The following is a 21,147-nucleotide window of genomic DNA, read 5'->3' on the forward strand; positions in this document are numbered from 1 at the left end:
CTCAGAGCCTGGAGCCTGTTTCCGATTCTGTGTCTCTCTCTCTCTCTGCCCCTCCCCCGTTCATGCTCTGTCTCTCTCTGTCCCAAAAATAAATAAAAAACGTTGAAAAAAAATTAAAAAAAAAAAAAAAGAGTTGGATGCTTAACTGACTGAGCCACCCAGGGCGCCCCAGGGAGTACTTTTTGACATCAAACAAACCACAACCCCTGAGCAAAAGACAATGCTTTAAACTGAGTGAATGGAGCTTTGGTAACAACTAGATTGTTCTTACTCTCCCTTTGCTACAGTGAAATCTCCCCCTTGGACCACACTTCGGGCTGTTCCTCATCAGACTCTGGTTCTGCTTAAGGAGACCCTTGGCATTGCTCCCTGCCCTCGCGGGGTTCCCCCCACTCCCTGCCAGACCCTGACAGCTATGATATTCAAGGGGTTATTTTTTTCGCCTTGAAAAAGCAGCAGGGTCAGTGGATTCCAAAAACTGTTATTAATCCTTAAAAAAATTCCACGTTCCAACCAAAATGTGGACATGCTTTGAAATGTTTGTAGTGCCTCCCTTCCCTCTCAGCTTTCAAGAAGTGAGGACTTCAAAGGCCATTTCCTTGCTGAAATAAACACTGGGGCTGGAGGTAGGGGAGAGAAACACGGGCTTGTTGAGTGGAAAAGAAAATTGTATTTTTCTTCTAAAAGGCATCCAGACCCATCACCGTGAAAATGGCCCCTGGTCTGGAGGACAAGGGCTGGGGGTGTATGTGGGCTGTGATGACAGGCCCCTTGGCCCTTGTGTGTTCCAAGTTGGGGTCGGGGGTGAGCCTGGGTGATTCTGTGTGCAGGGCCGTGTTAGCGACTGTGAAACATTTCATCAGCTGAGCTTAAGAGCTTGACTTCGGAGCCTCCTGGCTTCCATGGCAGGACATCCCCTTAGTAGCTGCGGGGATGTAACTCTCCCCGCCTCAGTTTCCTCATCTGTAAAATGGGGATAACAGTTTTTGTGAGGATCAAGCCATCAATGCACGTGTCATTGTTTAGAGCAGTGCCTGACGCTGGATGGTAAGCACTAGACAAATGATAGCTGTTGAAATCACTATTGTTTATGGAAATGTCTAGAGGGCAAGATAGCTATCTAACTCTCGTCTCCAAGGTTTTGCCCATATTTGAAAAGATCCATGATTCTGATTACTTCCTAACCCTACCCCCGACTCCCTCAGGAGGGGGGCACAGTGGATTCCCTGGAAAAGGAGCAGGCCCTTAGCTGCCCCCCCCACCCCCCCCCTGCCCCGCTGGCCCCAGCAAGCCCTGCCCTGACCTGGGGGCGGGGAGCGGACAGGCCCTGCTCTTCTGAAAGACACAGAGGGCTTTGTGTCACTGCCCTGTCTCAAAGGCCCTGCTCAACCACCTACTAAGACAAGTGCCGGAGGGATGCACTTTATTGTTGTTGTTACTATTATTGTTGTGTTTGTTGTTATTGTTGCTACTATGACTGTTGTCGTCATTGTTGTTGTTGTTAAATGGAGCCTGCCTAGACGGTGGCCTCCTGGGACATCCTCCAACACCACCTGGGGGTCAGCCAGGCCCTGACTCAGGGGGGAAACCCTCAGGGGTTGTGCCCCAGCCACAGGGGAAGGGGAGTCAGAGGGGAGCCACAGGGGTAAGGCAGGAGGGGAGGGAGGTGGTCTGTAAGCTGCAGCAGGGCAGAGGTGGGGGAATGTGTTCAGGGCCTGTCCCCAGCATGTGTCAAAGAGAGGCGGGGAGGGACTGCCCCGTGGAGAGGTCAGGCAGTGGAGCCCACGGCAAGGCAGGGACAGCTCCGAGAGCAAGGATCTGTTATCCCAGGCTGTAGAGACAGGAGAGAGGTCCCGGCTTGGTTGGAAGAGGGTGTCTTACTGGGCAGCTAGGGAGCAAGGGTTCCTGGGAAAGCAGGCCAGGGCCCGGGGGCTGCCACGGTCCACACCAGGGAGCCAGCCTCCCTCCCCCTCCCCTGACTGACCACTTGGGCCCCGTGTCTCTTCCTCAGAGAAGCCTTCCCTAACTCCTCCCAGGCCCTCAGCCTGTGACCCTTTCCAGTGTCACTTAGCGCCCCTGTTCTCCTTCACTGCACTGACCGTAAGCCTGGTTTCTTGTTTGGGTAAAATGTTAACTGTCTCTTCCTTGGAGAATGTAAGACCCAGAGGAGATGGCCTCCATTTCCCCTGGGCTCAGCTCCATGCCTGGGGCAGAGCCAGCTGGCAATAAATATTGGTTGAGTAGATAAATACAAAAAGACATCACTTAGCAACAGCAATGGTGAGAAAAGAAAAGGCATTTTAGGTGATCTTGGCTAAATTCATAGATGTAGGTAATGTTTCCTTTTTTCCTTCCTTTGTTCCATCCTTCCCTCCCTCCTTCCTTTCCTTCTCTCTTTCCCTCTCTTCCTTCCACAGTACATCGAGCACCTGCTATGCACCCAGTCCTATGTTAGGCCCTGGAGTGCTGTGTTGAACAAGACAGAGAAGGTCCCTGTTGGTATAGGGCTCGTATTCTTGGGTGGGCATTAAGGCCAGGTGAAGACGACCCCGACATGTTCCAAAGCGGGGCTGGTTGTTGAATTGTGGAAAAGCAGACTGCAAGGGCTTTCATCCTGCCCAGCCTCTTTTGGGATGGAGGAAACAGCCTCAGAGAGGGAAAGGATTTGCCCACACAGGGGCAGGACCAGGAGTCCTGGCCTTTATCTGAGTTCCTGCCACTGCGCCTTCCCTCAGCCCCTCTAGGTCGGGGGCCAGAAGTCCCTACGGGACCCCAGCAGGCTAGAGTCACGCGACACACAGAGAGCTCCTTGGGGCCTCCCAGAGATTGCCCAGGTTAGTACTCTCATTATGCACATGAGGAGACTGAGGGCCTGAGAGAGAGGGGCCATTCCCAGGCCACACAGTGAGCAGAACCAGTGCGGTCTCCCAACAAACCAGGCCCGTCCTTTCTGAAGCCTGGCACGGCACTCAAGAGGGGCCCAATGAATCCGAGCCTGCAGGAGGAAGGCATCAACAGAGGCCCACCAGCTAAAGGGAGACGCGATGGCCGCAACGCATTTTGCGTCTCTATGTTGCGGAGGCTGTTTCCTTGTGGTGATGAGCAAATCAATATTAATGGACGTTCATTCAAGTTTGCCGTGTGTCAGGCACTGTGCTGACTTAACTGCATTGCCTCCAAATTTAATCCTCGCGACAACCACATGTGGTAGCAACCTTCTCCCCACGTGAGAGAGAAGGCAGGAAAAGTTTCAGAGCCAAGTAACTGAGCTAAGGAAACCAGGAGAAAGGAAGAGTTCATGAGAGAACTCTGGGACTGGAGGGGGAGGGGTTGAGGGCCCAGCCTGCTTAATTGGCAACGTTGTTGGAAAAACTACCATTTCAGGAATGCTGAACAGCTCATGTGAGACGATGAGAGAGAGGTCAAAGGCTGAGGGCCAGTCTCCGCATCTGTGCCTCGGGTTTCAGGCTGCAGAGGCCCTTCCCACCCCCTGCCTCGTTTGGGTCTCATAAGAACCTGGTTGGGGGTGGGGGCGTCCTTTTCTCCATCTTACCATGAAGGATAACATGGCCTAGAAAAGGGGAGTGCCCGAGGTCGCCTTGGGTGCTGATGGCAGAGCCCAGGTGTCCCAGTACCAGGACCAGAGTTCCTGCTCAACCTTGTCCCAAGGGCCCTGCGGTCTGCCTCCTGGCCTTGTGGTTGAACTGTGTTCCCCTGGAAAGATACTTTGTTGCCGTCCTGACACCAGCACCTGTGAATGTGACCTTATTTGGAAATAGAGTCTTGCAGCTGAAGTCTTCCTGGATGGGAATGGGGCGCTAATCCAATACAACTTTGTTCTTATTAGAAGGGAAGAATGCCATGCGAAGATATGGACACTCAAGGAGAAGACCCCACGACGTGACAGAGGCAGAAATTGGGGGCAAGCCAAGGAATGTCAAGGCAAGGATCGACGGCCACCACCAGAAGCTAGGGAAGGGACAAGGCAGGATTCTACCCGGCGTCTCAGAGGGAGCATGATCTTGCTGACACCTGATTTTAGACATCTAGCCTCCAGAACTGTGAGAGAATACATTTCTGCTGTTTTAATCCAGCTAGTTTGGGGTACTTTGTTACGGGAGCCCTGGCAAACTAATACACTTGATGTCTCATTTTTCTACCTAGTATGCAAAGTGACCCTCAAAATAAGGGGAAGGGTCCCTGATCTTCAATGCACAGGCCAGAAGCAAGGCCAAGGCAGGATTTCAGTAAGCAAGGATCGTGCTGATAGTTTAATGCTTGTAAATATCTAACTATGTGCCGGGCACTGTTCTATTGCTTTATAGATAGTCACACACTGAATCCTCCCAATGGCTCTGAGAGTAGTACCATACTATTGCTATCTCCACTCGAGCACTTTAATACTCCTTTCAGTCCATTCTAGAGAGGCGAAGTGACGAATCTAGGACCACACAGCTAGTAATAAGCAGAGCCCAGATCCAAACGCAGGCGGTATATCTCTACCATGATGCTGGTTTTGGCAAACATGGAGGCGTTTATCATCCCTGCCAGAGAGAGATGCATAAGCTAAGCCCCAGGAGCGGAAGAGTCAAGGGCACTTTGGGGAAATAGTTTTCCAAGGCAGGGAGCTCAGGGAAGGAGCCATGGCTTCTACAGGAACGTGAAGGCTTGGACTTGGCCAGTGTCCACACGGGACAGTAGATCAGGCTGTGGGCTCTGGGAAGGGGCTGCGTCTTCAGCATGATTCTGGATGGTATGCCATATTAGTCAGAATACTTAGATTATGCTGCGGTAAATCAACACCTGAAAGTCTTAATGGCTTGTAACATCCAGGCTTAATTCTCACTCCTGTGATATATTCACTATGTCTCCTTCTCACTCAGGGACCCTCACTCTGGAAAAGAGGGTGTTGGAGGGCCTCCCCCCCCCCAGCAGTGACATGCTCCAGCTCGTAACATGGTGCAATTCAGAACCGGCACTGGTCATGTGGTCCTACCACCACAAAGGGACCAGGTGGTGTCATCCTTCCCCAGGCCGGGAGGCAGAAACCCAGGAATGCTCGGTGGACAGCACTAATGAGAACCACAGAGCTACGGTGCACTAAAGGACAAGGTACGCACACCATCACACCGTCTCCTTTTAGCTTTGAGATTCTTTCAAGGAGAAAGCCCCCTTCAGTACCAGCGTTTCACCAACCCCTTTCCAGCCTGTGTTGATCTCTCTCATCAACTGTGAACACCTCTCGGGTTCCGGTCTGTGAACAACAACAGCATTTTCAGACTTCAGTTAGAATGTACTAATATTATTTGGCTTTTGTGGCATGCATTTTTGCCTTTGTCCAACATGCATTTTCCATTAGTAGCAGTAATAAGAAGTTTCCTTTGAGAAAAAAATTAATTTAAATAAAACACAACAGGGGCGGGCGCCTGGGTGGCTCAGTCGGTTGGGTGTCTGACTTCGGCTCAGGTCATGATCTCGCAGTTCGTGGGTTCGAGCCCCGCATTGGGCTCTGTGCTGACAGCTCGGAGCCTGGAGACTGCTTCAGATTCTGTATCTCCCTCTCTCTGTCCCTTCCCCGCTTATGCTTTGTCTCTCTCTCTCTCTCAAAAATAAACAAACGTTTGAAAAATTTTTTTAAAAAACACAACAGGGACGCCTGGGTGGCGCAGTCAGTTAAGCGTCCGACTTCAGCCAGGTCACGATCTTGCGGTCCGGGAGTTCGAGCCCCGCGTCGGGCTCTGGGCTGATGGCTCAGAGCCTGGAGCCTGTTTCCGATTCTGTGTCTCCCTCTCTCTCTGCCCCTCCCCCGTTCATACTCTGTTGCTCTCTGTCCCAAAAATAAATAAACGTTGAAAAAAAAATTTATAAAAAAATAAAAAACACAACAAAAAATACTAGAGTGAACTTTTGAGTCAGAAGGCTTTGGTTCAAATCTGGATTCTTCCACTTAGTAGTTCCTTGACCTCGGGCATGTGAGGGAACCTCTCTAAGCCTCACAGTTTCCCTATCTGGAAAATGGCACTAACATGGGTGACCACATCGCGGGATTGTCGTGAAATGTTGGTCAAGCTCTTACCATACTGCCTGACCCATAACAAGTTCTCAATGTCAGCAGTTATTATTATCTAGCTGGGTGGCCTTCTCCCCTCACTGGCCTCAGTGTCCCTGTCTCTGAAGTGGGTTCAGGGGATGATCTATGGTATGGGAAGCTGTCATTCCTGTTTAGCATGGTCGAGGAAGATGCAGGTCCTTGAATGCCAGGGTGACTGAACTTAGGGAGGCAGGGAGAGGACCCAGAGAGCCTGGCAGTTCCCTCCCCTCCCCCGTCCAGGTCCTTCCCTTCAGGTATTATGCTGGGCCTCTGGCTGACAGCTGTGTTTTCTCTGCTCAGCAAAGGTCTTTCCTGTAAACAGCGGAAGTCGGGTGACCTCCAGCCCCGGAAGGCCTCACCCCCAGGGGCCTGGGTGAGAAAAGGCTCCTTGTATCTGGGGTAGGGGTGAACTCTGCACTCCCCAGGAACAACTATTCCGGCAGCATTCCTCCTGGAACGCAGCTGGAGGGCCGACCCTCCACCAGAAATAACCTCCCAGTGGCTTTGCTCTGGTCTCCCTGCTTGAGGGGGGGCTCACCTCCAAGGGCCCTGCTGCTGGGAAGGCTGAGAGTCACAGCAGCCCGAACAGGACACAGGATGCCCCTTGGGAAAGTGGCCAAGCTCTCGCCAGCTCAGATCTGAGTCAGGCATTGCGGGGTTGTGGCCTGGAACTCCAGCCTATGGAGGCATGGAACCGCATTTAGAAAGGCAACCTGTTTGCACCTGACTTGAAAGACCCTGACGCTTCCTGTCCTCACCTCAAGCCACTCCCCTTCTCTGCACAGCCCGTGCAGCTCCTAGCTCTGCCTTCCCTAGCAGACCTTCTCCTGGCACTGGTCCTTGCCCTGGTCCTCACCCTGGCACAGAGGCCCTCCTCCTGCCTCCTCACAAGGCTGGCTTCTCAGCTCCTCCCTCACGTCTCAGCGTAAACATCACCCCCTTAGAGAGGCTGCCTGGCCCCTCCATCCAAGTGGCCCATCCCGTCACCCTCGACCATGTATCTGTAATTTTCTTTCTTATTGGCCATTTAGCTTTTTATGGTCTCGCTTGTCTCCACTAGAATGTACGTTCCATGATGCAGAGACTGTGACTGTCAACATCTGTATTTTCTTGGCTCAGCCAAGGCCTTACCCATGAACATGAGCTATTGAGTGACCTCCAGTTCCCGGAAGGCCCCGTTCCAAGCTCTGTCCCTGCCTGGGAGGCACTCAGTAAATACCGGTTAAATGAATGAATGAGTGAATGGGTGAATGCATAAAAGGGGAGTGCCAGAAAAGACCCTGGATGATATTTACTATCTTAATAATAGCTACCAATTCTTTTTTTTTTTTTTAAATCCAAGTTAGCTAACATATAGTGTAATCATGATTTCAGGAGTAGAAGTTAGTGATGCATCACTTACACATAACACCCAGTGCTCCTCACAACAAGTGCCCTCCTTAATGCCCATCACCCATTTAGCTAATTTCCCCACCCAGCACCCCTCCAGCAACCTTCAGTTTGTTCTCTGTGCTTAAGAGGCTCTTATGGTTTGTCTCTCAATAGCTACCAATTCGTAAGCATTGTCTCTGTGTCCTGCACTGTGCTATGTGCATCGCCTACATTATCTCACTGGGTCCTGCTGCGGCCCTGTGGGCTTAAGTAATGGGCCACGGACACATGTGCTGCAGGGTATGGGGCCCCAATCTCAACCCAAGTTTGCCTCATGGCAAAGCCTGTGCTCTTAACATCCTCCCCTGCACACAGAGGTGGGAAATGACTTGCCCAAATCCGGGTGGAGAGAGAACCTTCTCCCTGCCTCCCCGTAGCCTCTCCCAGCCAGGGCAGCTGCTGGTGCCGTCCGCCCCAGGTTCCTTCAGAGAGAGCACATAGGGTCAACGTCCAGCTCCCAGGCAGTAGGAGGCAGCTGGGGTTTCTCTGAGTCATCCGAACCCCTGAGGCCCCTACAGGTCAGCTCCCAGGCTGTCAGGCCATGACCTGAGGCCACTCATCTGGCTGACTCTCTCACGTCTAGTCTCCCTCACTGGAGAATGTGCCAGGCTCACCGGGGTACAAGGCAGGGCCTGTGTTTCCGCTGCGACGCTCTCAGCCCCCAGGAATGCTGCTGACTCACAGCAGGCAGGCAGGCCGGCTGTGACTCAGGGCGGTGCAGGCACAGCCCTCCCTCGGGAAGGGAGGAGAGAGTCCCCAGGTGGAGTGGCGGCCAGCCCCCCAGCTCGTGGCCTGACACGCGTGAGGGTTCTGTCCACGAGAGCGAATGTTATCCTCTAGCTCAGTGACCCAGATAGCTCTTCCTTGGTGGGCCTCGATTTCCCTGTGGGTGCATGGAGCAGAGGCCCCGCATGGTCCATGATGGGATGTCATCTGCATTTAAGACAATGAAAGTGAACGAGAACCTCAAGTGCCCACGGGCGGACTCTAGGCTGGAATTTGTGGAGGCCGATGCCCTGGGGAAGGGCTGGGGTCCTGGGCTCAAGTCTCACCCTTAACACCACCTCACATGTGGACTTGGTAGAATTACCTCCCCCACGCTGGGCCTCAACCCCCTCATCTGTCGACAGCCAGCTTCTAGTGGGCAGAGTGGGCCGTCACCAACTCGACTTTTATCCACACTGCTCCCCCCGCTGAGGATGTCCTGGCCACCGTCTGCCTCCTGGTCCTTCAAGGGCCTGGTCCATCGCGGCTTCACCGAGGAGCCTTGCAGAACCTTCCATTCAAAACTCATCTCTCACAGATGTTAAAACAATGTCATGAATCTACATGTGATTGCATTAAAAATGTACAAAATATATTAAGCGAAAAAAGCAGGAGGCAGAATAAAGTGCATAAAATGCATTTTGATCCATATATACGTGTCTATAATTGGAAATGCATAGGAAAAAAAAAGGCCTAGAAGGATATATATAAAAACGTTAACCATGACAATCTCTGAGTCATGAAGATGATGGTGATATTTATTTTTCCTTAATATTTTTCAAGGCTTTCTAAATTGCATGCGACGAGCATGTTGCTTTTATAAACAGAAAGACATTAGAGCTTCTTTCTAATTTAAAACTCCTTCTCCACCTCCCCTGTGGCCTTTTGCCAATCGTCTCCTCTGTGGCACACACTGCTTTTCCCGGTGTGACCCGGTGCCTGGCCCACCGCAGACTCTCAATGCCGTCCTTGATCGGAATTGGAGGGGTTGCCCCGTCTTGTGGGCGTACCTCCTCTCCCATGAAACGGAGAGCCCCCCGGAGGAGAGACAGCACCCTACACTGAGTGCCAACATAGAGGCAGCACATCGTCAGAAAAGGAGTCAAGAAGCCTGAGTGTTGGTTCTGGAGATGGCCCTAAATCGCTGGCTGTGTCTATGTATCTAAGTTCCCTCCTCTCTCCAGGCCTCATTTCCCTCACCTGCAGAATGAAGGGTTGGACTCTACAATCTCTACATTAGTGCTCTCCAGTGGAGCTTTCTGCAATGATGGACGAGTTCTACCTCTTTGTTGTCCAATATGGTAGCCGCTAGCTCTTGGAAGGTGCTAGAGCCATTTAGAAATGGAATCAATTTAAATCTAAACAGCCATTCTTAACTAGTAGGCACCAAAGGGATGGATGGTGCAGTTCTAGATAACCCTTTTAGCCCTGACGTTTGGTGATTCTCTTATTTATTAAAGTTTCATTTTCTCAGAAGAGCACCTGGTCTCCCACCTCTTCAGGAAATGTAACTTCCCCCAACTGCAACCATGTGACTCCAAGGAGGCCTGCCATCTTCGTAGATCTCACCCCCAATCCTCAATGATCGGCCAGGGTGGTCACTTGACCCAAGGTAGACCAACTAGAGCCCTTCTCTGGGGCTTTTAAGTTGCAGTGAATTGAATATAGCCTAAAATTAACTCTCTAAAAGCGAGTGAACAATTCAATTCAATTCAGCGTTGTACAACCACCACCTCTGTTTGGTTCGAGAACCTTTTCATCACCTCCAAAGGAAGCCTCCTACTAATTAAGCAGCTGCTCTGCCATTTCCTCTTTCCAACTCTTTTGGCAACCACCAATCCACATTCTATGGACTTGCCTAACCCAGGTATTTCAAGTAGATGGAATCATACAATATGTGAACTTTTGTGTCTGGCCTCTTTCACTGAGCTCATCCACACCGTAGCACGTATCAGTACTCCATTCCTTTTTTATGGTCGAGTAATATTCCACTGCGTGTATTTACCACAATTTGTTTATCCATTCACCCACCAAAACACATTTGGGCGGTTTCCGCTTTTTGGCTATTGTGAATCGTGCTGTATGAATATTTGTGTACAAGTATGTGTTTAAGTCCTTGTTTTCACTTCCTTGGGGTACATAGTTAGGTGTGGGATTAATTACCAGGTCTCACTGGCATTTTACAGTCCCACCAGCAATGTCCAGTTGGGTTTGAGGGTACTCTAGATGGAACCCTCCACATTGTGAGACACCAAATCCCTGCCTGGAACCTGCAGCCGAACCGCCCTCTGGTTCCCTCTGCCAAGAGCTTCAGACAGATGCCTGAAGAAAACAGCTGTGGCTTGTCATCTGATAAGAGACAAGAGGCTGGTGGTAAGGGTGGGTGGGAGGTGGGTTGTAGTGGGAATAGAGGGCCGGGTTCCCCTGAGGACACTGTGGGGCAGGGAATATGGAAGAGAGGCTGGAGGCCAGGCCAGGGGAAGGAGGGGGGGAAAGATGGAAAGAAAAACTCAGCAGAATCGCCAATGTTTAGATGGCCTTTCCAGAGTAACTGAGACAGCTCGTCTGGGGCCAACCATGAAGGCAATGTTCTTTCAGGGTCTGAGAGGAAACAACTCCGATTTGGTTTTCTGGGCAGGGGGAAGGAATGGAAAGTGATGAGGAAGGGTGGTTGTAGAGACAGGGCTCGGGCCACTCTACCCTTTAATTCTCTAGAATCTCAAATCTGGGATCTGGGCCCACAGGAGCAGAGCCCAGTTGGTTGTTTTCTAAATATGATCCGGGGAGCACACACAGGTAACAAGATGAGGGCTCAGGGGGTGGAGGTAGGGAAGTCCTAATTGGGGACACTGAGAGAAAGTGCCAGATGGCGGGAGCTGTGTAGTCCTTGGAGGATGGGGCAGGCCACCCGTGCCATCTTAGACATGCTCCTGGAAAGAAAATGGAAAGATAATTGACTCTTCCTTCTTGCACAGTTAATTAAATTTTTCTTTTTAATTCGTGATAGTTGGAGTGCACGAAACATGGGACTTCACACATCGATGAATTGCTCCAGGTTCATGGCCCACAGACGCAGGTCTTCTGACAAATTCTATCTCCCACGCACATAAGTTTACCAGACCACCATAACCAAGGTCCGTGCTGGGTGAGTTAAACAATGGAAATGTATTGTCTCCCAGTTCCAGAGGCTACAAGTCTGAAATCAAGGTGTTGGTTCCTTTCGGGGGCTATGAGAGAGAATCCGGTCCGGGCCCCTCGTATAGCTTCTGAGGGTTTGCTGGAAATCTTGGGGATTCTTTGGCTTATAGAAGCATCACCCTGATTTCTGCCTTTATCTCTATATGGGATTTCTCTGTGTGTCTGTCTATGTGTCCAAACTTCCCCCCATTTATAAGGACACCTGTTATATTGGATTAGGCCCCACTCTAAGGGCCTCATTTTCATGTGATTACCTCTGTAAAGACCCTATTTCCAACTAAGGTCACATTCTGAGATACCGGGAGTGGGATAACAACATACTCTCTCAGAGGGACACAGTTCAACCATAAACAACAAGATATCCCTCCATCCCTCCATCAAGAAAGATTTAGGGTACGATTGTATCCACTGTATTACAGAGAATATTCCTGACAGGAAATAACTGCCATTTTGCATAAGTATCTCTGAACACCAAGTCTTCTGCTTACAATTGTAGAGGCCTGACCATTTGAGGATTTTGAAGAACTATCTACAGTCTAGCTTCCAGCTTCCTACATTTCAAAGTATCCCTCCTTTCCAGCACGCACAGTTCTGTTGCCAGGTACTGGAAGACGTGTTCATGTGGCTATGCAGCTCTGAACCTTCACCTCTGTGTCTTTATGCCAGGTGAGTGGGCTCAGGAGACAGCGGGCGGGTCCTTCGAGACATGTCTATCCAGAGACAGCTGACTTAACCATACATAAAGCCTAGACAGCCACCAGATGCAAACTAAATGTATCGCCAACTCAACGTCCCCTTAACCAGAACCCCAAAATGCCACGGACCCTTCTAAGGCCATCTGACAACAAGAAAAATCTGGCAGTAAGGAGGTCAGAGGGGGAAAAAGTGAATGATCTCAACTGATTACAGTTAGAATGACTTGTGCAATTTTTACAGAAACACATGACCATGTGAACACATTGCTAGGGCCTTTCCCCTGGCTTAGAGGGGGGCCTGTGCCAGGAAAGGGTCCTGAAGCTTAAACTGGACTGGTTTCACGGTTGATTTGCCTCTGGATGAGTGCCTCTCTCCATCGTAAAAGCCTCCACGAGTCAGAAAACAAACAAACAAAACTCCACAAACATTCATTCAAGAAGGACGTGTTCATCTATTATATGCCAGAGCCCGTGCTAGATCCGGATGAAGCGGAGACAAACAAAGCAAGCTGAGAGCAAATCCAACTTCTAGACATCACAACCTCCCCGGGGGCCCAGCCCTGGAGAGACTGGGCTCTCCCAGGGGTGAGTCATCAGATGGAGGAGAAAAACTAGCCCCAGCTTGGGCTGGAAAGTTGGCCTTTCCCTTTGAGAAGCGTAATGAAAGATCCTGGGAAAAGAAGCCTCCTCCTAGAAGAATCTTGATGCTGGACACAGCCCCCAAAGAGAGGTTATCCATTAAGCCAGGAGTAAAATCCCCAAATCAGACCTCAGAGCCACCCTTTCCCCAGGAAAGTGTCCCCTGTCAGGAGTCCTAGACCTCGGGGCCTAAAGCTTCAGCCCCTGTGTCCAACCTCTTGCTTTGGTTCAGAACCTTCTTCCATCTTTGACTTGTGATGAGCAGAAGCATATGACTGCCTAAACCAGTCCTTCCTGCCAGTGACTGACCAGTCCCAGCTGCCTACCTCAGCTTTTGCCCAGCCTCATTCTGGACCATGGCACCCTGAATCACTTGAAGGACACGCACCTTGGGGGTGTCCTCCTCTCTGAGCCTCAGTCTCTTCATATATCAAATGGGATGACAATGGACCATCAACTCCAAGAGGGCCGGGTGATTTGTCTTGTCCATCCCTGGAGTCTCAGCCCCACGGAAGTGGATGGCACCCTAGTAGGTGTTTGTCGTGTGAATGAATGGTATAGAGAGATCCTTGACCTCTGCGTGGAGGAGACCGTAGATTTACATTACAAGAGCTGGTACTTGTTCAGTTGCAAGTGGTAGACACGAATGCAACCTGGCATGAGACGGAACAACTGTATCCATTCATATCGCCAAAGTCCCCGGGGTAATTATAACGTTAGGATTCTTCTGCTCAACTGACAATATGATGAATCTGTCTCCACCTCTGCACTTGGCTTTCCTCTCTGTTAGCCCTTAGAGTTAGTCTGGAGTTAGGCCTACAGTCCAGCAGAAAAGAGACAATCTTGTTCTCAGAAATTCAAACAAAAATCTCAGAAGTGAGTCTCATTGGATAGACTTGGGTCCCTTGCCCATTCCCAAACTAATCCCTGTGGCCAGGGACATCTGATGTTCTGATTACCCAAGCCTGCCCTGGAGTTGACCCACCAGTAGGAAGGAGTAGTTCTGCAAACGAAAATGCAGGTTCCATCCACCAGAAAAGGGGAGGTGGCTCCACGGCCGACAGCAGGTGCCCACCATAGCACTCGACTAAAGCCTGAAGTGTAGGCAAAACTTCTCCACTCTGAGCCTCGCCCTCTTCACCTGTCCTTGGGGACAAAGACGACCCTGACAGAAACCCTGTGCTTCTCCTCATTCTAGAGCTTTTGTGAGGTCCCACCAAGGCTGTGAGTTATAATAATGACTAACATTTATTGAGCCATCGCAGGCATCTGGCCCTGTGCTAAGTAAACTCTTGACACATTTATTTTAATATTTACAACAATCCGTTTTACTGATGAGAAGCAAGCTGAGAGCAGTTATAAGGCTTGTACACTGTCACATAGCTAGCAAGGGTGGAGCTGGGGTTTAAAGCAGTGCCCTCAAGCATGAAGCTATATATAAACTGTAAATAATTTTACAAGCATAGGGATTATTAGTAATGGTCTGTACTGTTAATAATAGTAATTTTTTTAAAACCCTGAAAGGGAAATTCAAATAAATTCAAACAAATGTTTGTTTAGCACCTACTATGGGCTGATCACTCACCAGGGGCTCAGAGGGAGACACATAAATAACTGTGAAACAGGCAGACTGTGATCTAATAGAGCCATAAACATGCCCCAGGGGAGTGTGGGGAGCAAGAGACTGACTCCGCCCGGGGAGGGGTGAGGGGAGGGGACCTGGAAAGGTCTCTTAGAAGAGGTAGGATTTGAACTGAGCTTGAAAGATAAAGGGACTTCAACAAAGGGAGGAGAGAGAAAATCAACTTTATAAGCGATCTGGAAGGATCTAAAGGCCCAGTGCAGAGTTCCTGGATAAGAGTTAAGCATGTCTATGCAAAATAACTTTCACACCAGCAGGAGCTTCAAAAAGTGATTGAGTAAGTGGAGCGCAGCAGTTGCCATAGGAACAGAGGCAAGCCTCATCCCTGTCATTAGTGAGCATCCCTGGCTTTGAGCTGTCTAGCCAGGGCCAGGAGGCAGCGGGGGCTGGGCTGAGCTGTCCCTTAAAAGAAAAGCCCAGCAAGATTGCTGCCCTGGGAGACTGGCTCTTGTTTCATAGGGAGGAGAGCTGACAGGTGACATCTGGTTCAGAGAAAATAGACAGCCAGGGGAAGCCTCTGCCTCAGAGGGCTTTGGGACATCCCGAAGCTACTAGAGCAGGCACTGGGACATCAGGGAGGGAATGCGAAGGGCAGGGAACGGGCCTGAGAACCAGAAGTGGCCAAGGGGTAGAGTTCTATCCGGGATGCCAGGGTGTGAGGGTACCTCCCGGAACGTGGCCTCCCAGGACCCCTGGGGACCACCAGGGCATCCCAATGCACTGAGAGAGTTGGCATCTAACCACTAAGAGCACAGGGGAAACCGTAAGTGAAGGCGCCAGTGACAGGTTAGGTGTCTCTAACAGGAGAGTGAATGGTGGGGTATTTAATGCAACAGACATTAGACCCCAGACATATGTTCAAATCTTGGCTCTGACACTTTCTAGCTGTGTGACCTTGGGCAAATTACTTACCCTTTCTTTCCTTCTCAGTTTCCCCATCTGTAAGATGTAGATGAGGGTAATAATTTTACCTGCATCATAGGCCTGCATGAGAATTAAGTGAGATAATAAACACAGTCATGTATGGTAACTGGCACACAGTGGATGTTCAATAAATGCAAGCTATTATAGCATTATTATGACTTCCAAGTTTCAATTGGGTATTGATTCAGTGTCTTCCCCCCCCCCCCAGGCAGAGTTTCTTTATATTTGTGCTAAAAGCCAGGTTCTCCAAATATAGAAGATGAGGACAATGACAACAGTGAGGGTAGCGAGGGGGCCCATTTACCTTCCGAGTGTCCAGTGACTATTATCAAGAAGGAGGGAGTCAAGGTTCTGTCCCTGCGAGCCAAGCCAAGAAGTTTGAGCCATTTACTACAGGCAGTCGGTCGCCATTGAACATTTTGAAAGAAAAAAAAGGACTTGATCAAGGGAATGCAGATTTTCGTCCCTGAAGCTCTATGCACTTGTAGGAATAGACTCTAAGTATAATGACAATAGAATCTAAATATAGTAACAATAATAACAACAGCTATCATTTCACGAGAGAGCTTATTATGCACCAGGCACCGTGCTAAGAGCTTCACATGCCTTGTCTGTTGTAATCCTTACAACAACCTTATGAGGTAGCTACTATAATTAGTCCCGTTTTACAAATAAGAAAACTGGGGCACTGAGAGGTCGACTCAGGTAGCTAAGTCACACAGCTAGCAAATGGCAGAGCTGGGCTGGAACACAGCCACCTGGCTCCAGGGGTCTGCCATTTAACCCCTGCACTCTTTCCTTCCCTGAACCTGGAAGAGGGGGTGCTGGTGGGTAACCTGTCACTCTCACTTTTAGGAGCCCCACCATTTATCTGGATTTCAGTCCCCCCCCCCCCCCCCCGGCAGTCTGATGCTCTGGGACTTCACCTCTTTCTCTGAAAGTCCCACCTGGTGTGTGTGTGTGTGTGTGTGTGTGTGTGTGTGTGTGTGTGTGAGAAAGGGAGAGAGAGAGAAACCAGCTGACCAGCGAGGACGGAAGCCTCTGGACATCAAAGTGGGCAGAGCCCCGGATGGATGGGCTGGAGGCAGGCCTGGGTCCCGTTGGGCTAATTCCTCCCAGGCCTGGCAGAGGCCACGGCGGGAACTTCTGAGAAGGTGGAGAACAAGTCCTTTCATACGGCCTCCCTTTGAGCTGGCCTCCAGGTGGGGCCGGGGTCGGTGGGTGGAGGGCGGGGAACGAGCCGAGAGGCGAGGCCGCATTTGGGCTGGGCAAACAGATTGGGCAGCGGCTGTGAGCACAGAGCGCCCATTGTGGACCCAGAGCTCTGCTTTCAATAATCTACTCGGAAGAATGTTTCATTGAGCGCCAGAGAAAGGAGCCATTGAAATGCCCAGGACTGGGGCCCCGTGAAGGGTTAAAGGCAAGGGGCTACGGTGCCCTGGCTCTTGCCACTCCGGGTTCAGATGTCTGATCTGGGGATCCTGACACTAAAGCAAGGGGGATCCGGTGAGACCACCAAGAGGGCTGGAAGCAAGGGTCAGGAGGGCTGTGTGTCTCCCCCCTCCCAGAAATGCAAAAGGGGGTGTGCCAGCATTAAGGAGGAAAACGCTTCTCTTCCCAGAACATTTTGCCCGGATAATATCCAGCAAGGACCGGGCCTCGGATGCCCCTCAGTCTACCCACTGGTGAGAACAGCTCAGCTGGGCAGACAATATATTTTCTATAATACAGCCAGCACGGCTGTCTTAAACACCTCCAACATCACCTTTGATCATTAATCTATTGTAATTAACGATGCACTAGACGTGAGTGTGGGAGGTAAAGAGAGAACCAGTGGCCGCTAGGACTAGATGACCAAGGAAGCCCACGGAACTTTCTCTCGTGGAGGCATTTTTCATATACAGCAACTGCTCCTTAAGAGGATATGGCCTATAACTGTCGGAAAGGGTGCCGGCGGTAGCATTCTGCGCTCCGGGGCCATGTGCCCTTTCAAACTCCAGACGCTGGCGGGGCGTAAGGTGCAGGAAACGTGATGCTGGCATCTGTGGGCTCCGCAAGAGAGACGGGAGGTGAAGGAGCCGGGCTGACCACTGGGCACCCGGACCCCCAGCCTCACCGCGGCGTCCTCCTCACTACAGAACCTGCCACAGCCGATGCTGCTTCCTGGGCCCGCGTCTCCGGGGGGCTGGGGGGGATGTTCTACCGCTCTGGCTGAGTTTACGCCGTGGGCCTGTCAAAGCAACCATTCTGGACGGAAACCTTAAACAATTGCTGATGGCTTCTCCAGCTTTCCTAAAAAGAGAACCTTGAGCAGCATGTCAACTCTGAAGGGTGACCCATCATTCACTGCTGTGGTGCGGCTGTGATTTGGTGGTGCCCTCGGGTCTGTTCAGATGCATACAGCTCTTCCTTTGCTTTTGCACCAAAGGGCCCCAAACTCCCAGGCTTTTGGAATTCATCGGTCTGATTTTTATGCTTATTCTTTTGTACCCCCCTGATGTTTCCACTGGGAAACTGTATTACTAGAAGACAGACAAGCGCCTCAAGCCACTTTCTTATACATTCCTTCTGAACTGCTTCCAGTGTTCTTGGGCCAGGGAAGAAAATCATTAGCTTTGTAAGAATAGCGTGTGGAGCAAGAGTCAGTAGGTCTGGAGTGAGGAAGGCCTGACCAGCTCTCCTCTGAATTAAGGGATTGGACTCTGTGACACTTGTGACTGTGTAGAGGCCTTCTGTCTTATCTTTCAGGTCCTTGATTTGGCCCAGCCTAGAAAATTGACCTCCAGAGGACAACAGCATGTATAATCTGTGCCTAAGATCTTTGCCAAGGTCAGTCACGTCAGGAGAAAATAATATCTGTACTAAGTTAATTTTAGCTCAAAGATGGCCACACACACACACACACACACACACACACACACACACACCCTACAACCTACCCCACAACATGCATAGCAATGAAAGACAACACCACAAAACAGACTCACCACTTCTTCACTTTTACATTTCTGTATCCTAGAAAGTTTTCTGTGGATACATAATGCAAATCATAACATTTTCGAGTTGGAAAGAACTTCCAAAGTCCTTTAGTGTTGCCCCCCATTTTAGTTCAGAATCTCCCTACCTCCTGAACAGGTGGGCACTTTACGTCTTTCTTGCACAGTGCTGGTAACGAGGAGTGCAGTGTTTTTTTAAGCCCGACAGGAAGTAACAACACTATACCCCTGCTACATCTGATCTGCATTTTGTGTGCAGATGTTAGGCTTTTGGTACCGTTTTTTAAAAAATGTTTATTTATTTTCAGAGAGAGAGAGAGAGAGACACAGAGAGAGAACACTCACAAGCAGGGGAGGGGCAGAGGGAGAGGGAGAGAGCGAATCCCAAGCAAGCTCCGGGCTGACTCTCGGGGCTCAATCTCATGACCCACCGTAAGATCATGACTTGAGCTGAAATCAAGAGTCGGATGCTCAACTAAGTAAGCCACACAGGTGCCCCTCTGGTACTGTTTTGTTATTTTTTTTTAACTAAATTTTTTTAATGTTTATTTATTTTTGAGAGTGAGAAAGAGAGAGAGAGAGAGAGAGTCGGGGGGGGGTGCGCAGAGACAGAGAGGGAGACAGAATCTGAAGCAGGCTCCAGGCTGAGCTGTCAGCACAGAGCCCCACGCAGAGCTCAAACCCACGAACCAGCAGAACACAAACCTGAGCTGAAGTCGGACGCTTAACTGACTGAGCCACCCAGGGGCACCACTCTCATACTGTTTCAATGCAGCTGGTCTTGGGGGGATGAAGGGGTAAGCATGCATCTATGTGAATGAGGGTCAGATCTTCCCTATCTGTAGGGGGGGATATTCCCGCTGTCATTCACCTTGGAAAAAGGTGGGTCGTGAATTAGAAACTGCAGAGACTAGCTGAGTTGAAGAGGGAACTTCTGTTTCTCTGTGACTTACTTTTTGGGCCTGACCCTGAGACATTTTGGAGTTCTCGGGTCCATCTGGGCTGCAGTGGGGCTGATGGACACCGTGCCGGGGAAGGAGGCAGGGAGGCATCCTGTAGGGAACATAAAGGGAAGACGAGTGAGTCACATCTTAATAGCGATATGACCTGGATTCACGTTACTCTTTGTTTATTTCCCCCTTGTCATCCCTGAGCCTTTGGAAATGTCCAGCTGAAATGTTCCAGCCTGGCCCTGCTGTGTCACGGTATTAAAAGAAGAGTTGAGGGTCAGTGTTTATATCCCTAGGACGTTAGAGGGGAAATGGTGCCCTCTGAGGCCACGTGGGTTTCAGTGAGTATGAGGGGCTCTTAAACGTGAATACTGGCAACAAGAGTTGGGCCCCAGAGTTCCACCTACTCCTCTCCACGTGGTGATTCACCCATCACTGCCATCCTTTTATTAGAAAAACTGCCAGATTTCCTACAAAAGTAATCCCTTAAATTGGCCCGAAATCTGCCTCCCCGTAACATTCACCCACAGGACTTAGTCTCTTCTCCCAGAACCCCAGAGAACAATCGTCATAATTGTTCACATTCATTGAGTACTTACTATGTGCTGGGCATTTTCCTGAACACCGTGTTGTGTCTTATTTATATTATTATCCCATTTCACAGAAGAAAAAACTGAGGCTGAGGGAGGCCAAATGACTTGCCCAAGGCCTGACCCCAAAAGAGTGGTAGGATTTGAACACATGCAATTTGACGTCGGTGCCCACAGTCTTGAACTGTTAGAAATTCTGCTGGTCTTGTCCCTATGACACTCCCCCTATCCCACCCCCCACTCTGAGATCTGCAGCCTGTGAGCTTGCCTCCCCAGACCTTTTTTTTTTTTTTTTTCTCCAGGCTGCATCCCTACCCCACCTCCCTTGCTGTTTCTCCTCGTGCCATTTCTCCATGTCCTCCTGACCGAGGTCTGGGACAATGCACAGAATGCAAGACCCGAGTCCATTGGACCTCCTGTGACTTGTCCCACTTTGACCCTCCCCCCCCCAGGACAGCCTTCAGGCTGAAGCCTCCCGGAGCACCATTTTAACAGCATTCCCCTCAGGAGGCTGTATTTTTCCTGTCTGTCCTCAACATTTCTTTTGCCAGAAAAACAGACTCAATTTTCCCTTCTGATAAATCTGGTCACCCTAAATATGGGGCTTTGAGCAAACAGGAGCGGCCGGCCCCACGCAGCCCTCATTTCAAAATGTGGATTCACTCGGGCTGCTATTTTGGAGGTCTGGTTTCTTTCCCCACACACAGTGGTTTTAAGGAAGAGGGAAGGGATCATGACAGAATACTAGCAGGGGAAAGATGCTAGCAGAGAAAACACACCTGGCCAGTCTTTGTTTCCCCAACTTCCCCAAACACTGGCGCTTTGAGAAGCTCTGAAAAGGAGGGTCCTCGCTCACATAAAAGCGGAACATACAGCGCTAGGAACTCCCCTCCTGGAGATGAGCATATCCAGCATTTAAGGTCCTGGTAGTAAAGAAGCCTAACTGGTTTTGTTTAAGTCAGCTTTCCCATTTACGAATGCAGCCTAGTAAAACGTCTGAAAACAATGCTGCGGAGTGGAAGTTGCAAAGGGCTCCCGACGGCCTAAACTGTTCCTCAGATAGGTTTGAGTTGGCCTGTGCGGTGCTTAAATGTGCTTCAAATCAGTTGCTAGCACTTAACAGTTGGAATATTTCTCATAATAATCTGGATTTGGGTGTCCTTGGAAAATCGGAAGATCTGGAAACACCGGGCCACATTCTTGCATGACAATGGTCGGGGGGGACA

The sequence above is a fragment of the Lynx rufus genome, unplaced genomic scaffold (assembly GCF_022079265.1).
Source record: "Lynx rufus isolate CCGP_SWC_20201006 ecotype Redwood Valley unplaced genomic scaffold, mLynRuf1.p SCAF_1, whole genome shotgun sequence".
Taxonomy (NCBI): domain Eukaryota; kingdom Metazoa; phylum Chordata; class Mammalia; order Carnivora; family Felidae; genus Lynx; species Lynx rufus.